This window comes from Ictidomys tridecemlineatus, chromosome 8, assembly GCF_052094955.1.
Source record: "Ictidomys tridecemlineatus isolate mIctTri1 chromosome 8, mIctTri1.hap1, whole genome shotgun sequence".
Lineage (NCBI taxonomy): Eukaryota > Metazoa > Chordata > Mammalia > Rodentia > Sciuridae > Ictidomys > Ictidomys tridecemlineatus.
In genome coordinates this window covers 67,981,812-67,994,456 of record NC_135484.1, presented here as the reverse complement: position 1 = coordinate 67,994,456, position 12,645 = coordinate 67,981,812, and the positions used below count along the sequence as shown (strand labels likewise).

General features: G+C 31.6%; 1 protein-coding gene across 8 annotated transcripts in view; it reads right to left on the bottom strand.

The window, feature by feature from the left end:
• Positions 1–12,645, bottom strand: part of Epha7 (EPH receptor A7) — a 166,860-nt gene that overhangs the window by 109,138 nt on the left and 45,077 nt on the right. The gene's annotated exons all lie outside the window — the stretch shown is intronic.

The window sequence follows — 12,645 nt, the reverse complement described above, 5'->3', positions numbered from 1 at the left end:
TAGTATATCCTTAATATTTATTAAATGAATGTATATTTAAGTATTTGTGATCATCAATTTTAATAAAACAATAAATCATATCCACAAAGAAGAGGTAGTGAATAATCATATCCACTCTTATAGGGTGGGAAGTGGGAAAAATCCTATCAATTTTTTGAGATGAGATAAGATGGCATAATCTCCAGAAAAAAAATGTTACCCATTCTTTACTTTTGCTTACATGTTGAATAATTAATACATAATTCTAATATATCTGAGAGCTCAAAATCATTATTTATGCTCTAAGAAGACTATTTTACATGATCAAAGTTATATAACTTAGAGAAATTTAATTAAAATGAGTTATAGTGTGATAGATAACATAGATATATAGCTCTTAGATACATAGACACTTAGATATGCAGAACTACCACCACTTTATTGTAAATGCATAATCCAGTGCTGTGATCAGAAGCCATTTTGCTAACTACCTTTTGTTGGCTTCTCAAAATTCATACAAATGGATAACAATTACAAACAAATTAGATGAAGAAGCATTATGCTTCTTCACATATTCTCAGAGCAATTACTATAAATCTAAGAGAAAATAATTAGATAAATTATAAAAATATGATAACAAAACTATAACACCTACAGATGGGATCTTGCCACATTAGAGACTGGTTAAGGGGAGGGACAAAGGATTTGGCTAAATTTCTCAAGATGAAAAATCTTTATTCTTTAAATATCCATCATATCTTATTTTATGTATTATCTATATTCAAAGATTAAAGATCCTGTGCCAAAAATCAAAGATTCTATGCCAAAGATCAGAGAAAGTAATGCTTTACTTACAACCTGAAGTTTGAAATTTTGGGGTCTGAGAAGTAAAGGAGACACAGAACAGAAACAATAAGAAAAAAAAGAAAAGATACACCCTGTGTGTATTTTATTATACTATATGTGTATTTATTTATTTTTTAGGGAGGTTAGGGAGCAGAGAACCAGGGAACCACAATGACAATATGATTTGACATTTATTAGGTAGGTTTCCACAATTAGTATGAAGAAAACTACTGCTTTCCAATGGAATCACCAATAAAAGCCTCTTAATAAAGGCAATGGCAAGTCTCCATTTCCCCAATGAATTAGGGAGTTCATTTAATGTTTAACTTAAATGATTTCAAAAATATTTATGCACACATATATGCTATATTCCATATATGTGATAACTACTGTTGAGAAATATAAAACTCTTATCACTCAATTTTCCAATTACATCAAATTTTCTTCTCCTTTTAACAGATGGGAATACAAATTTGAATAAAAAGTAACCTGAGTTCTTCAAATAATTCCACATGACTATGTTAAAATTGGATTTAAGACACAGGACTACTGACAACTCTAAGCTATTCACTATAGAATCAGCCAAATTTTGGTATTTATTTAATGGATATCAAGGGCTTTGTAACTTTAAAATAATTTTCAATGAATCTTTATTATCTTTTACCATGCATTTCCACTAATTTAAAAGCTATTATTTTAACTTAGAAAACTATAAAATAATATCCTGGCACCCCTTAAGAAGTGCTATTAAATAGGCATTCTCAATTCTACCATGAATTTTGGCACTGATTACTATCTGAAAAATTATGGAGTACATGTGCAGCTATCATCAACTAGACAATAGCAATAACAGAAAAGTCTTAAACTTTTTTCTTTAAAGTAATATTCTGTTTCTGTTGAGTTAATATAGAAAATTATAAGTTGTAATGAGCCAGTTTTCATTTTAACCTCTAAAGAAACTACCAATTCAGAGTTATTAAAAATAAGTTCAAAACTTTGGAGCAGGAGTATTAAAAGTGAAGCCAAGAAGATGTGAAGACAAAAGCTGAGTCTCTTAGGATAATACTGAGCAATTGGGTGGTAGGAGTCTTGTGAAGCAAGTAACAGATGTTGTTAAAATTAGAAATTGTGATAAGATATCCACACAAAAGAGCTAGAGGCCAATACTCAATGAGAGAAACCGGGTGAAGCGGCATATCTGAGAGCTGTACACATAAGGGAGCATTAGATCAGCTCTCCAGCTGAACCCAAAAAATCTTCACGGAAATCCAGGCGATTTCTCCCCTGTATAAATACAGCAGGTTTTCTAGAAATTATTAGGAAAAAGTCTTTAGAGGTAAATGCCTTCCAAAACCTCAAAGATAAATTCCCTTTACACGTAATTATTAAGTATATAAGAAAAACTTTCTAGGAATTGTGCAACAGCAGCCTTACAAATTTTTCATCCTTTGCTGTATTTCTCAAATTGCTCAAAGCACTTGAACTTGAAGCAACTTTTAATTGATGTAGCACACTCACGACAGTAAAGTAAAATAAGAAATGTAACATTTCAATTTCCTGCCTTTGGATGCTTTTTGATTTTTTTAATCTACATATTGTTTTAGTATTAACATTGTGCTATATTGATGAAGATTGTGAATATGTATGGAATTTCTTTCAAATATTTAATTACTTTTGTAAAAAAAAAATCTCCCCCATGTTATATAATAATACTATCATTCTGTGTGAACACAAAGGCCTGACATTTACATATTTGGTTGTTCTTTAGTCTTTAGGGCCTGAATACATAAAATAAATTTGTTATTCCAGAGCCATGAACTGTAATCTTGTCAGATTTCACATGGTAAGCAAGTTACTGCTTATTCTGTTCTTTAAATGAAAAACCATAAAAAAGGGGTAGAGAGAGAATCTAGGAAACACGTGAAACTTCTGTATAATAGACAGTAACAATACCATCCACTATAATATATCTAATATATTTCATTGTAGCACACTAAAAGATCTGCAAGATTTACTATGAAAAGTATAGCTTATTATGATTATATTAAACTATTTCTAAATAAGAATACCTTGTCCTTATATATCAACTGAATTGATTCAAGTAATATTTCGGATTTAAATTCTTTATAGAAGAAAACAAAAGGCAAGAGAGTTTCCCTTAATGAACTAAGAATAATAATACTGCACCAAAATTCTGAATGCAAAATATTTAGTATGTAAGAAAACTGACACTAAAAGTTTGTATGATAATTCTCTATTAAATTCTTCTAACAATCCTATATTCCACCTTCAATGTTATTAAAGGTTATTTCCTTCAATGCATAACAAGTATTAAAATGACAGCTATCTGGCCTCAGAGTCTGTAAAGGCTTCAGGCAGTCAATTGGACAATCATGGTACTGTCACAACTACTCTGTTCTAACTGAACAATCTAAAGACCATCTGAAAAGTTGCATAGTAATTTCCAATCATCTAGGGTACATAATTAGGTAAAATTAATCATCCCTTCTAAATGCGGATGCAAATAATCAGAGGTTCCCTGGTTCATATGGGTAAGCTTGGGTGACATCCTATGTGATTATTATTTCTAATGATTCCCTTCCCACAGTCTTGTCCTAAAAATTCTATGTAACTGTAGATTTCTTATACAGTTAAAACAAAAATTACTTGCTGGTACTCAACAGGCTCTCAATTTTTAAAAATCTTAAGCTTCAACTTTTATTACCAATATCCTTGCCATTATTCTGGACAACAGTACTCTGATTATCTATATCTTAGTTGGCTGTTCTCCATAGCTTCCACATCAGTGAATCTTTGAAAAGACATTATTGGCTGGGTGCTATGGTATATGCCTGTAGTCCCAGCTCCTCAGGAGGCTAAAGCAGGAAGATTGCAAGTTCAAAGCCAGATTCATCAACTTAGCAAGACTCTGTCTAAAAATGTAAAATAAAAATAACAAAGAATTGGGTATGTGGCTTAGATGTTAACTGCCCCTGATTTTAATCTCCAGTATGTGTGTGTGTGTGTGTATTACTTTGACTCAATATTAATCATTCAATTATTACTGAGTCTGAACATTTCTATATTTCAAAATGCTTCCAGGTGTTCAGAACCAACATCCTGGAAGTTCCAGATCTCTTCTTAAAACTATCAGCCTCTAAAGGTAAATGATAATAAAATGTCACCAACATGAAAGTTTAAGGTAAAATGACATAACATCAAGAATGTTAATGAATTAAAATGGCAAGAAAAATAGCAACACCAAAATTAAAATGCATACATAGGCCAATCAAAAAGTAGGTGAAAAAATCTGAATAGATGTTTCTCCATGAAATTATACAAATGGCCAATAAGCATATAGAAAGACACTCAACATTATTATACATTAAGAAAGTGCAAACTAAAACCACATTTAGTAAGATGACTATAATAAAAAAGCAAATGGCAAATACTAGAGAGAATAAAGAGGAATTAGAAAGTTCATACATTGCTGGTGGGAATGTAAAATAGTATACCCAATTTGAAAATGATTGGTAGTTTTCCTCAAAAGGCCAAAACTTGTTAATGTAAGAATCAACAATTCCGATCTTTGGTATATATAAGATTAATCACAATATATATTTATACAAAACCTCACATGGGAATATTCATAGTAGATAGAAAGTAGAAACAACCCAAATATCTACCAACTAATGGATGACTATTATTTGCCAATGAAAAGTAGAAACACACTAACACATAGGAAAGCAGATGAACCTTGAGAACTGACTGCAAAAAAGAATCTCTTCATAAAAGAGTCTATCCTGTATGATTCCATTTACATGAAATATTCAGAATAGGAAAATTTACACATATAGAATATAGATTATTGGTCTAGAGATGAATATATACGGAAAAATGGCAAGGAACTGTTAGAGAGTACAGGGTTAATTTTCAGGGTGATGTCAATGTTCTAAAATTGATTTGTAGTGATGATCCTACAATTCTATGACTACTAAAAACCATTAAATTGTACACTTCAATAGGGGAACTCTATGGTATGTGAATTACATTTCAACTGAGCTTTCATAACAAACCCAGTTAATAATGTTACTTTGAATCTGAACATTAAAAAACATTAATAAAATAGCAAATCTTATCTAAATTATTGTATCTTTCTAACATGTATACCATTGAGCTATTTTTATAAAGTTGTATTTAGGTTCAAAAAAATTACCCCGAGTAATTTAAAAACTTGGAAACAATGTTAGTGCATTGTTGTTACTCTTTTATTAATTTGGTGTGTACTTTTAGAGTTGTGTAAATAATAGTTTATATGTTATCTGAGGAATGAATAGTAATTTTATAATGTAAAAGAATCAGCTTTTCATCAATACTATGTGTATATTTGAGAGAGTTTTTTTATTCATTATATAAAAATAGTTGTAATTGAATATCTGACTGGCTCCTAAACATTCTTACTTTTTACACACAGTACTTTGTCAGACAGAGCTGGTTTCCTTCACCCACCTACTCCCACTCTGCCTCCCCTTCGAGAGCTAACTGAATACAACTAAACTCAGCTTCCTTAGGTCTTACTCCATTTCCAAACCTGTGAGTTTAAGCACAATTGAACTTTTTCTGGAGGAATTATACATGTCTGTGTAAAATATGAGGCTTTGCAGATGTTTCCGGCCACAGTTCACAGCTGCAAAGAGTTTATTAATTATGAACTATAAGTGGATTGTTCTGTAATTGAAACTTTCTGGGCTTTAATGTTATTGTAGAATCTACATACATACATACTTGAGGATTCTAATGAATGCTGTTATTTTATTTATTACAGATGGACATTTTACTTAATTCAGGCAAAACCAGTCTGTTTCCATAGGAGCTTTCAAATATTTTTGTCATGTTAATATCTGTGCTTCTATAAGGCAAACAGGAGAGCACAGCTTGTAGAAATAGTACTCCCACTGCTCAAAGTGCTGACCTCATCTGGGACAGACAGATCCAGAATCTGTATTTTAATCCTATTGACAGTGCCCCAGTGGGAATAATTACAAAAGTCCGTCTGAAATCCAGACCTCCTGTCGCTGATATGCTATGATTTTTCACGTTGAGAATGAACAGCAGGCAGGGAGGATAGAAACAACATGATGTAATGACTGTATTATAGTTTGTGAGACACCATCCGTATTACACTTGCAACTAACTTGCAAGAGCTTAGAAAATATGTAGAACATATTTTGTTGTGAAATCAGGTAACCAAGTTCCTGAAAACAGTTTGGGAATTTTAAAATCTACAATAAAAATTCATTTCAGGTCATTAAAAATGTGTATTGGGTATGTGTGTTTGTTAGGCATTATTTAATTAAGCAGTTAATTTTATTGATATTATATGGTGCAAATAAAACATATACAAGAAACATTTAAAAGTTTTATTTTTAAGTCTTATAATGCAAAATAATATAAAACAAAGCCTCACATAGACACATTTTAATTATTATTATTATTTTTGACAGAGAGAGAGAGATAATTTTTTAATATTTATTTTTCAGCTTTCAGTGGACACAACATCTTTATTTTATTTTATTTTTATGTGGTGCAAACCCATCACTGCATGCATGCCAGGCAAGCATGTTACGCTTGAGCCACATCCCCAGCCTGACACATTTTAATTAAACTATCAAGTTAGAATATTCTAAGAATATTATTAAGGTCCAGAGTTAAACCACTTTTTATATTACTAGAACATCATCATAATTCTGATGTAACAGTCAAAATGATTATTAAAAGGAGAAAGTCAAGTTCTACCTATCTTTTTTATCTTACTTATTTTGTTTTATAAATATTAGACTGTGATTAAGAAATAATGTAAAATATAAAAACAGAGGTGGATTTTAACTTAAAGGATCTGTGTTCTAATATATTCCACCACTTTGTAGAACCTAGTTCACACTGAACTTCAATTTCCTTGTTTTCTTGTTATTTACTCTCAAGTACCATGGACAAAGTAGTTATTTGTTATGCTTCTATCTGAAAAAGATTGTATTAATAATAACATAGTAATCATTTATCTAGCTGTTAAACTATGCAATGATTGTTTTTAAATGAAATGCTATCTTTAAATTGGATGAACTCTCACATGCCTGTAATCCCATGCACTCAGAAAGCTGAGGGAGGAGACAGCCTCAGCAATTTAGCAAGACATTATCTCAGAATAAAAAGTAAAAAGGACTGGGAATGTAACTTTGGGTAGAGTATTCTTGGGTTCAATCCTCAGTACCAAAAGAAAAAAAGAGAAAGAGAGAAAAAAATGTTATTTTAAAACCATGTATATATCCTATTACTCCATCCTATAAAACAACCATTGTCAAATGTGCAATACACCCACTTAGTCCTTCAGTAGTGCCTCAGCAAGTGTATGAAAGGCAGGATCCAGAAGAGTCATCCTGAATGCACGGTATCCCTGACAGTGTCAGGAACCTCTAAGGGTTCTCTCTGCCTAGGATTCATCTCTAGCTCTGTAACACTGTTGTCAAATCCTGCATAGATGTGGTTCCCAAAGATGCGCACATTCATTTCGACTCATGCAGATAAAGATATAGAGTGGGTTTTTAAAATCAGGTGAAAATTATATGATTCACTAAAATATATAATATGTATATAAAACGTTTACACATGTGTTTACTTTTAAAGAGAGAGAGAGAGAGAGAGAGAGAGAGAGAGAGAGAGAGAATTTTTTTAATATTTATTTTTTAGTTTTCGGCAGACACAACATCTTTGGATGTGGTGCTGAGGATCCAACCTGGGCCGCACGCATGCCAGGTGAGCATGCTACCACTTGAGCCACACCCCCAACCCAACACACATATGTTTTTAAAATGAACTTTACATATATGTTTTAAGATGAAAAGTAATATTACTTCTACTCTAAATCTACAGCAAAACTGTAAAACATTTTAGGGGGAGCAAGCTTAACAAACTTAAATGTTATATGACATATTTTTAGCAACTGAAAAATAGTGGAATATTTGTAACAGTAATATTTTATTGTACTAAAAGTTCTTCTTGAGCACATGCAATTATGAACAGGAGTCTTCTATTAAGAAGTTTCTTAAACTACAATTACATTACAAAGATTTAAGACAGTGTAATATTTATGCCACTGTCAAGCTTATTTTCAAACCTTTCTAATATTCTTTACAATACCATATGTTTTGCAAATTTCAGATTATTATTCATTCAATAAGAAAATATTGAGAAAGGTCATTATAGATTTTCCATACAAATATGATAACATTTACAAGTTAATATTAGTCTTTTAAAATATCAGTTTTTCTCTATGTAGAATGATGTTGGTCTGGGGCTTACAAGAGATAGCTTTTATGATGTTGAGATATGTCCCTGTTATTCCTACTTTTTCTAGTGTTTTGAACAGGTATGGGTGCTTTATTTTGTCAAATGCTTTTTCTGCACCAATTGAGATGATCACAAGACCAGAATGCCTTCATGCCTTCTTTCACCACTTCTATTAACATAGTTCTGCAAACACTGGTCAGAGCAATTAGACAAAAGAAATTAAAGTAATACAGATAGAAAAAGAAGAACTCAAATTAGCACTATTTGCCACTGATATGATTCTATATGTAGAAGACCCAAAAAATTCCATCAGTAAACTTCTAGAACTAGTAAATGAATTCAGCAAAGTAGCTGGATACAAAATCAACACCCATAAATCAAAGGCATTCCTTTTTATCAGTAACAAATCCTCTGAAAGGGAAACTAGGAGAACTACCCCATTTACAATAGACTCAAAAAAATAAAATAAAATAATATACCTGGTAATCAACCTAACAAAAGAGGTGAAAGACCTCTACAACAAAAACTACAGAACGCGAAAGAAAGATATTAAAGAAGACCTTGGAAGGAAAGATATACCTTGTTCTTGGACAGGCAAAATTACTATTTTCTAAATGACAATACTACCAAAAATCACTATTCAGATTTAAAGCAATTCCAATCAAAATCCCAAAGACATTCCTCACAGAAATAAAAAAAAAAAACCAGTCACAAAATTCATCTGGAAAAATAAGAGACCCAGAATAGCTAAAGCAATCCTAAGAAAGAAGAGTGAAGCAGGTGGCATCACTATACCAGACCTTAAACTATAATACACAGCTATAGTAACAAAAACAGCATGGTATTTGCACCAAAATAGACTGGTAGACCAGTGGTACAGAATAGATGACACAGAGTCAAACTCACATAAATACAGTTATCTTATATTAGACAAAGGCACCAAAAAGTTATATTGGAGAAAAGATAGCCTCTTTAACAAATGATGCTGGGAAAACTGCAAATCCATATGCAACAAAATTAAATTAAATTCCTATCACTCACCATGCACAAAACTCAACTCAAAGTAGATTAAGGACCTAGGAATTAAACCAGAGACACAGCGTCTAATAGAAGAAAATGTAGACCCAAATCTCCATCATGTTGGATTAGGCCCCAACTTATTAATAAGACTCCTATACCATAAGAATTAAAATCAAGAATCAATAAATGGGATAATTCAAATTAAAATTTCTTCTCAGCAAAAGAAATAATCAGTGAGGTTAAATCGAGAGCCTACATATTGGGAGCAAAATTTTACCACTCGCACATCAGATAGAGCACTAATCTCTAAGTTATATAAAGAACTCAAAAAGCTACACATCAAAAAAAGAGATAATCCAATCAATAAATGGGTCCAGGAACTGAACAGATGCCTCTCAGAAGATAATATACAATCTATCAACAAATATATGAAAAAATATTCAACATCTTAGCAATTAGAGAAATGCAAATCAAAACTACTCTTAAGATTTCATCTCACTGCAGGGAGAATGGCAGCTATTAAGAACACAAACAACAATAAGTGATGGTCATGATGTGAGGAAAAAGGCACACTGATACACTGCTGATGGGACTGTAAATTGATGCAGCCAAAATTGAAAGCAGTATGGAGATTCCTTGGAAAGCTGGGAATGGAACCACCATTCCTTCCAGCAATCCCACTCCTCAGTCTATACCCAAAGGACTTAAAAACAGTATATTACAGGGACACAGCCACATCAATGTTTACAGCAGCACAATTCACAATAGCTAAATTTTGGAGCCAACCTAGATGCCCCTCAGTAGATTAATGAATAAAGAAAATGTAGTATACAAACATAATGGAATATTACTCTGCAATAAAAGAGAATAAAATCATGGCATTTGTAGATAAATGGATAGAATTGGAGAATATAATGCTATGTGAAGTTAATCCCAAAAAACCAAAAGCCAAATGTGTTCTCTGATAAAAGGAAGCTGATTTATAGTAGGATGGGGAGGGGGAGTATGGGAGGAATAGACAAACTCTAGATAGGGCAAAGGGGTGTGAGGGGAAGGGAGAGCACATGGGGTTAGAAATGATGGAATGAGATGGATATCATTACCCTAATTACATGTATGAAGACATGAAAGATATGAATGTACTTTACATACAACCAGAGATATGAAAAATTTTGCTTTCTATGTGTAATATGAACTGTAATGCATTCTGCTGTCATATATAACAAATTAGAATAAAAAAATTAAAAATCAGTACTATTGTTTTTACACAATTATTTTACAAAACAATTCTGAAAAGATAATATCATATTTTGAGTGATATGCCTTTTTAATTACTCATTAAGAGTGAGAGCATTAAGGTGTCATTTAAATGAAGTAGTACAGCCTGTTCTTTTTATAAAAGAGGAGTTTGGTCTCTCTTCCAGAATTTACTAGCTGTGTGACTTATGTAAATTTGCTTTAGTTCTGAATCAAGTTTCCCCATATCCAAAATGGAAAAATGAATAAGACTACCTCCTAAAATTGTCAATTGGAGCATATAGTTCAATGAAGAATATAGCACAGTGCCCACTACAGAATAAGCACTCATTTGTTAACTCATTTGAGTATTTTGCAATGTCAATTTCCATGCAATATCTTTTATCTAACCTAGTATTTCTGTCCTTGACAACCATTATGTCATGTTCCCACAACTAAATGTATATGTAGTAGAAAAACAAGTTAATTGTTAACTAAATATAGCCAAATGAAGCATTCACTGACCAAACAACTAACAACTGCTTGTCTATCAGTGCTAGGCAATGGACTAAAAAGGTGTGTATCAACTAAAAAACAAATATTATGATGTCTAAATACTACAGTACCATTTTGATCAGAAATATTAAATGGTATGGATAACCAGTTGAATGACTTTAAGCTAAATTCTTGCTATTCAAAGGAAATCACTTCTATAAATTATAAACACTGTGCTTAATTTTTATCTTTCACAACTGCCTAATTATTTCTATTTCAGTGGTGAACACAGACTCTAAAGTCACCTTTCCTGCCAAAGCATAGCACTTCATCAATGTTAAGTGAGAAAACTACACAGCACAGTCAGACATACAGGAAATATGGGTAGGAACATATTATTGACCAATTTTATTTAAACTGGAAAGTTATTTGTGGCAGTTATTGCAATGTTTTCCAGTGAGGTTACTGGTAGATCCAGCAACAGCAAAATGCAAGGGCAGGTTAGTATAAGTTGTAAACTTCATCTGAACAAGAAATACACAAATGTTTTAGATTTCATTATATTTAGTAAATATTTCATTGTATTCAGTACAAACTATTTGAATTTCTGAGTGTTTCATCAATGATTATTTTTCATCCCATGATACATTTAGGTTTACATATTTATGTAAAAATTATGTGCAGAACCTAAACTCAAAAGAAAAAAAATTATCTTCATTTCATAAAATAAAGAGTTGTTCTTTGCAAAGTCGTTCAATATGGATTTTCATCATCAATTTTCTACAAGAGTCTCAAAAAATGTTTAAAACAAAATCATAAGTTAAAGCAATCTTTCTAGCTATTTTGTGAAGACTACATTTGCCTTATTTAGTCAGTTATAAAATGTGAATCAATACCAAGCCTTGTGAAGCAAATAACCCTGAAGCAGTATAAGGCAGTTTGAACATGTAGGGAGATAAATAATCATTTCTGTTATGTCAGTGGAAAATTTTCCAGAGATCATAAAGAAATCAGTTTACCCTGAAGCATGACATTTAAAAAAGATGCATCGGGACAATGAGGATATTCTCAATCCTTAATTCTTAGAAAAGAAATAACAGAAAAAATAAATCCTTATAAAAATGATGTTGTTGAGCTCAATCATTCTTTTTCAAAAAAGAAGCTGGCTACAGAAAAGAATGAAGAGAGAAAAAGAAGAGACAACACACAAATACACACACACACACACACACACAAACAGGCACACTTACACAAGTCGTGGGATAAATGTAATTGTTAGAAATGAAACACTAAGAATTCTATGACTGGAGTCTCATACTTTCTACTCCTTACTAACAGTAACTATTTAAATAATTGTTACTTTTTTAAAATTTTTACACCAAACATATAATCTGACAGCTCTATGCAGATCACATTAACTTTGTATCCATAGCATTTTGCAAAAAGATAATGTATGTACTCGTTGAATACTGCTTAATTATATTTTTTATAAATTTTTCAGAAAAAAATAGTTGTGTTTCTTCCATCAAATATCAGTTAAAGGTTTTATATCCTCCATTTCTCTGACCTTCTAAGGTTATTTAGGAGAACAGTTTTACCCTGTGAAACATACCAATATTATGACATTAATACTGCTATAATTATTTTTTCTTGTTAGGTCACTATGAACCCCTCAAGGGCTGGAACTATATGTATCTAAGAATTCCTATGCTTAACACAATATCT